At 37.5% G+C, this 6,570-nt stretch overlaps 1 long non-coding RNA gene across 1 annotated transcript in view; it reads right to left on the reverse strand.

Moving 5' to 3' along the window:
• Window positions 1-6,570, reverse strand: part of LOC107564447 (uncharacterized) — a 16,386-nt gene that overhangs the window by 5,228 nt on the left and 4,588 nt on the right. Inside the window, exon 2 of the long non-coding RNA XR_001606229.1 lies at window positions 5,296-5,300. This is a non-coding gene — a long non-coding RNA (uncharacterized lncRNA). The remainder of the gene's footprint in view (window positions 1-5,295; window positions 5,301-6,570) is intronic.

Raw genomic sequence — 6,570 nt, forward strand, 5'->3', positions numbered from 1 at the left:
ATATAACATATTCATTATAAATTGTACTGTTCTTCAATGTTTAATTTATGTTTGAATAAATCCATCAAGTTTTTATGACAGCCACAATTATGTTTATATTTCAAAAAAACAAATTGATGTAGAAATATTATTATGTAATTGTAACTTTATTATTTTAAAAACTTCATTAAGTTTAATTTTAACAAATCAGTCCATTTTAACCTTCAATATTATAGTAATGTAGTACCAACTGATCCTCATGTATATTTTACAGATTTTTTTTCCTTGAGAAAATTTGGCATGTACTGTACCTGATATATATCCAAAATAATCTATTTCGAATCGAATCGAATTGGTAATCGAATGGAATTGCAAGCTTGTGAATGAGAATCGAATCGAATCGTGAAATTTGTGTAAAAACCCAGCCCTACTTGCAAGTGTTCACAGCAAAGGAATTTTCAGACGAGCACCTGACATTTTCAGCTGGCTACAAATGCTTTGGTGGACACACGGCATAAGGAGCCAGCTTTCACCTGATCATGTTGATGTACATGTGTTTTTTTTCCCAACATGAACATGTGAAACAATGCAAACACAATAACCATATGCCAACTCGAGTGTATAAGTACATGCTTTATAGCCATTTTTTTCATTTACTTTGCACTGTGCGGTGAATGCTTTTTTTTTCTGTACATTTTTTTTGTTTGCACACATTATTTAATGTTTTCAAATGGGAAAAAAACAGGATATGATCTATAAGCTTGTTGTGAATATAGCCTGATAAGATTGTTCAGAAATGGTGACAAAAATAGTGTTTGATAAAACAATTAAATAAAAAAAACATCTTTCTCATGAAACGTCATTTACATAAACAAATGTTTGAATTAGTTTTTTTTATGGGCTCAAATATTCAAATGCAATATTTTTAAAAAATGCCCATCCCTAGTTATTTAGTTTTTTATTATCAATAAAAATTAGCTGTTTTATTTATTTGTGTTATTTCAATACTTCATTAAAATAGTTAATAGTTATAGTTAAATAGTTCCAATAGTTTTTGCTATGTTACCATGAAGTTATGTTATTTTTGCTTAAGTATATGTTAGAGCCATAACCGAGATTTGCCGTGTGTGCATTCATAGAGCTGCTGGTCATGCGTGGTTGAGTTTGATAATTACAACAGCACCTGATCACACTCAGTTTGTCTGTACTCTCTCCACCAACCTCCATGACCACTATAGGGCCTTTCGCACCGCTTTAGTTCCAGAACTAAATGTACAGTACTAAAGTACTGGGACGATTTTACGCACCATTTAAAGGGTTGCATTCGCACAGAGAGTGTGTACTAGGAACCGGTCGACAGCAATGTCATTTGTGCGCGGCGTTCAACAATGGAAACAAAGAAAAACAACATTAACAACAGGAGGATGGAGGACGCTGTGATCGGAGCTGTGTTTTTGTTGTGTCTCGCGGATTTCACAATAATGGACATGGAATGTCGACATAAACGTAAAGCGATTGAAAGAACAGAAAGGAGGACTAAGAATCTCCAACAACAACTGGCACTGCTACATTTGCTACAAGTGCCTGCACTTCAGCGTCCGTCCATCTATCGCTGTTCTCCATACTTGCAAAATAAGTTGCCACAATGTTTACAGAATGTTTACACGGCATTTTAAATCATGGTGGGTGAGGGCGTTTTCGTACGCTTTTGGCCAATCAATGTCTACTTACGTCACGATTAGTACCAGTTGTGCTGGTTAGACCCTGTAGGAGCTAATTTGGTTCTCGAAAAAGGCAGTCCGGTACTAAAATCGCTCCCAGTTCCAGCGGTGCGAAAATGCCAAAAAGTGGGTAGTTCCACAATTAGTTCTGGTACTATGAAAAGTTTCCTGCGGTGCGAAAGGCCCTTATCACAGTGACAGGGCAACAGTCAACACCACAGTCCGGGTCACAGGGTAACCCACTCCACTGGCTCGTCTCTAATCATCTGTGGAGGGGGGAAAAATAATTTTGCTTCTAGTGCATGGGTGAATATTATTCATACTTCACATTATGCTGTTTTTCCAGATAGTGTAATTTACATTTGAATATAACTCAACTGCAGTAAGTTTATTCAACTATTAGATCTACAAACTAAACCTGCATTTTCTGAGGCCGTTCTGAGACCACTGAAAGCAAACCCAAAGTCCCTTTAAGGCAAGACATTTCACCCGGCTGCCATTTTTTAAATGGCTCTCGGACAGTCATGCAAGTACAGCTCCTATTTCATTTAATGGGGAAAATTCTCCAAAGTTGTTCACCAAGCTTACGTTAAATATTTGAAATCACAAGAATTAAAATATAAATATAAGAATCTCAAAAATTCTGTTTCTTATGCTCAAATAGCGTTAAAAAGGTGTATTTTTTTTTAATTGGAAGTGAAGCAGTCAGTCAAGTTTACATTATTTAGTAAACTGATTTCCACTTTAATTAAAAAAGATATAACAAACACGATTAATGTAACCATTTTAAAGAAAAAAGGATGTTTTGTTATAGCTTTTGGAGCAAGGACGCCGCCATCTTGCAGTACCACAGTGTGTGACGTCACGGGGTTGGTTCACTCCGTTGGCCATGCAGTGAAGTAATACAAGCATTTCTTTACTTTTTGAACAACACGTTTGTTTTGAAATTGAGGAAGACAAACTTGAAGGACTGTCAAGCCCATAATAAGTGCAATTGCTTATGCATTTGAGCCGATACAGCAAGGGGAACGAGCAGTACCACTTTTACGGATGGAAGAAGACATGAACCCGCTGGTTTGGTGTGAAGTGCGGGTCGGAAACCGTACCTGTTTACGTGGAGACTCATCAAGACAGCCATTCTGACATAATTTTGTGTGCATTTGCTCAAGAAGACATGAAAGAAAACTCAAATTGGAACTCGCATATGCTGTCCGAGCTGCAGCTTTTTGCGTGCGTTTGTGCGCACAGAAACGGTCCATCACAGCGCCCGAGTACCGCATTGAAATCTCTTTAGCACTGTCTTGCGCTTGAATGGCTTAAAACAGTTTAATGTTCAAGCTGACAGGGCTTAAAATAATGATAAACTTTAAAAGAATAATGTTAGAATGATAAACTTGAGGAAGCCGATCGTTCAGATGGGTGATTAGTTAAACACTGGAGCGTCCTGTTAACAGCAGGTAAGCATATTGTATTCGCAGGTGAACATAAAATATCTTGCATACCACTACTGGGGAACGAGCCAGTGTAATGCAAATATGTCTGAAAGGTCTGCCATATCAATAAAGATGCCCCATGAATGATATTATATGAAGCGTTGTTTGTTTACATCACGTTGAACTTCGTGTTATAAAAACAATGTTTGGGATACCACGATCAGTACTTCGTGATTTAGACAGTTTAGTGTTGGATATTCATGCAATTATGGTGAAAACCAAACACGTGTGCATTAAAATAACATTTGTTATGCTGACTGTTTCTATAGCAACCAGAGCTTGAAGTGAAAGTGACGTGACGTGTGGCCAAGTATGGTGTTGTGCTCTGTATTTTTCCCATCCAAGTGCACACACACAGCAGTGAGTAGTGAACAAACACACACACACTCACACTCACCATGAACACACACCCGGAGCAGTGGGCAGCCATTTCTGCTGTGGTGGGGACCAATTGGGAGTTCGTTGCCTTGCTCAAGGGCACCTTGGTTGTGGGTAATGAGGGTACTGAGACTCAAACCTGTGACCTTCGGGTTACAAGTCAGACTCTCAAACCATTAGGCCACAACTGCCCCCAACTGCTTGTAACGACAGCTGCAGTGACGTGAAGACTTTAGCAATTAACGATTGACTTTTTTTATACAGAAGTATAACTATTCCGCCATTTGGCACATTGCACTTTCTCCTGTTCATAACTAAAATGAGGGCACTGTCTTTGTTTATCTAAATCTTTGGCAAACATGTGAAGTGTCCACATTTTTTGTAATGAACAAGCACTGGCCCATATTGCCGTAATGTGTAAATGTGACATTAAGACATATGCTCAGTAATATTTTTGTATAATATTTTAATATTCACTATAATAGTAATACGATCTTTGTGTAAACTGTAAAGAATTATACTGCAATAGGGTATTGTGGCAGCCCTACTGCACAGTAATGAAATGCCCTGCATTATCTTCCTCTTTTGTCATGGGCTTTTGTTAAATATTAATACATGTGATTTAGTATCATAATAATTTGTGTGAAATATTAATGGGAAATGTGATGTATTCAGTTAAGGATAGCTGAGCACTTGCTTCCCTGTGCAAGGTTACCAGGAAGCTGATTTTAATCTATTTCCATGAGTTCTGCATTTACATGTAAGTTTGAATGATGCAAATCATTGTCTGGCCTTCATCCTATTAGAAGTCCCTGCAAGCCTTGGATTTGGTTAAGGACAGAGCTGCATAGGAATCCCCCTGCCAGTCTCAAGGCCTCAAATGTCATTACCAAGCATGTTCTGATTATTATTTTCTAATTATAATCATTCAGCCATTTTAAACACTAATAAGAGCACCAACGCACACATGCAATACTGCTCTTACGAAAATTAGCCGCGATTTTACCTAAAATAAAACCAAAAAAATGCATTTGTAGTTAAACCATAGTAACCACCAGTTAACCCGGATTTTTCTACAGTAACCATAGTTTAACCATGGCATTTGTAGTAAAATTGTGGTTATACAAATGGTAATACTCAAAAAAGACATTGCTACTACACTTTTACTATAGTAAAACCATGGTTAATTTTCGTAAGGGTGTTTATCAGTCAAATTAATTTAAAACTGTAAATTTAACAGGTATGAAATATGATCAGCAAGAGAAAAATACCGTTAATGAGAAGACAAGCGTTGGACTGCGGCAGGGTAGTTGGGAAATATATTTATTTATTATTTTGAATGCACATTTGGAAGGGAAATATATGTATAGGAACATTTCAGCTGGTTGAAGATAATTCATGTTAACGCAGAGAATAGGATTAATTGTTTAAAAAAAATTGCTAGCCCTAAAACGTAGTAATAATCTGCATTGTCATGAGATACTGTCTGTTTGTAGGTGCGCTAAACGCTGACTGGAAACTCCCGAGCTGTATTAAGTAGAATGTGGAAGCAGTTGTGCAAGTAGTCCATCGCGGTATTACTGTAAATTGCTATGCATGTCATTTATGTCTTAACATGATTGTTGTCAGGATCATCAGTCACCTTGTCTCTTACCTCTGCACACTACATATCCCACAATGCCCCTTGGCTTTCACCTGCACACACTTCACACCTGTGTCATCACCACACCTGTCTGCCATCATCCTCGTCAACTCTCCATTAAAGCCAGCACCCAGGCCTTGTCTGGTCTCGTCTATGGCTAAAGGTGCGTTCACGCCATATCCAGACCTGCCAACCTGTACGCATTTTGCGTAGCGGGGACGCATTTTGACCTTAAAGTACGCTGGTACGATTTGTCACTCTGTCCACGCGCAGTAAACAAGCAACAGAAATATATGAGGAGTTCAACCAATCAGAGCGTTTTCCGTGTTTTTCTTATTTCTCTCCAAACTGTCTCTGTTTGTGTGTCCGTGAGTCATGCGCTGAGATGAGGAAACACGTGTATGGTATTTCCTGGAGTCGTGAGCTCTATTTCTTCGGTGATGCATATGTGAACTTTCTGCGCAGGGGCGCCCTCTAGTATCCAGTATGAATGAAACGGACATTACATGTGTTCATAGCACTAAATAATGGACAATCTATAAAAATAATACTTCTCTCAAAATAAGTTTAAGGTAGACATGTGATAATCCATGTTTTTCTACAGTGTACAACAATGTACTGGAGTTAGTTTTTTTAAAATAGCATTTAAAATCGCTAAAAAGAACTCTGTTGTGCCAAACCATCAGAACCAAACTGAAAACCATATTTAAAACACGTGTATGGTATTTCCTGGAGTCGTGAGCTCTATTTCTTCGGTGATGCATATGTGAACTTTCTGCGCAGGGGCGCCCTCTAGTATCCAGTATGAATGAAACAGACATTACATGTGTTCATAGCACTAAATAATGGACAATCTATAAAAATAATACTTTTCTCAAAATAAGTTTAAGGTAGACATGTGATAATCCATGTTTTTCTACAGTGTACAACAATGTACTGGAGTTAGTTTTTTTAAATAGCATTTAAAATCGCTAAAAAGAACTCTGTTGTGCCAAACCATCAGAACCAAACTGAAAACCATATTTAAAAAAAAACTGAGGTATTTATTGAACTTGGGCTAACTGTATTGTTGCATTCCTACTGTTTACTCTAAAATACTGTATAACAGGAATATCACAAACTGAGTGCAGACTCTGAGTACTAACTTATGACAAATATTTAACATGAAGTCTAGTGTAGCGAATCAGCTCAAAGGGGAAATAGGAATAATTAATCATAACTAGTTATAATTAATTTAGATCCGCTGTAAGTATTTACTTGACCTCTCAGGGTCAACTGTCTGTCAATTCTAAGAATGTTAATTTCCTGGTTAAGGGAAATAACTTTCTTACTGTACAATACTACACAGAGCATGTAG

Source organism: Sinocyclocheilus grahami, unplaced genomic scaffold, assembly GCF_001515645.1.
Source record: "Sinocyclocheilus grahami isolate Dianchi unplaced genomic scaffold, SAMN03320097.WGS_v1.1 scaffold935.1, whole genome shotgun sequence".
NCBI classification, from domain to species: domain Eukaryota; kingdom Metazoa; phylum Chordata; class Actinopteri; order Cypriniformes; family Cyprinidae; genus Sinocyclocheilus; species Sinocyclocheilus grahami.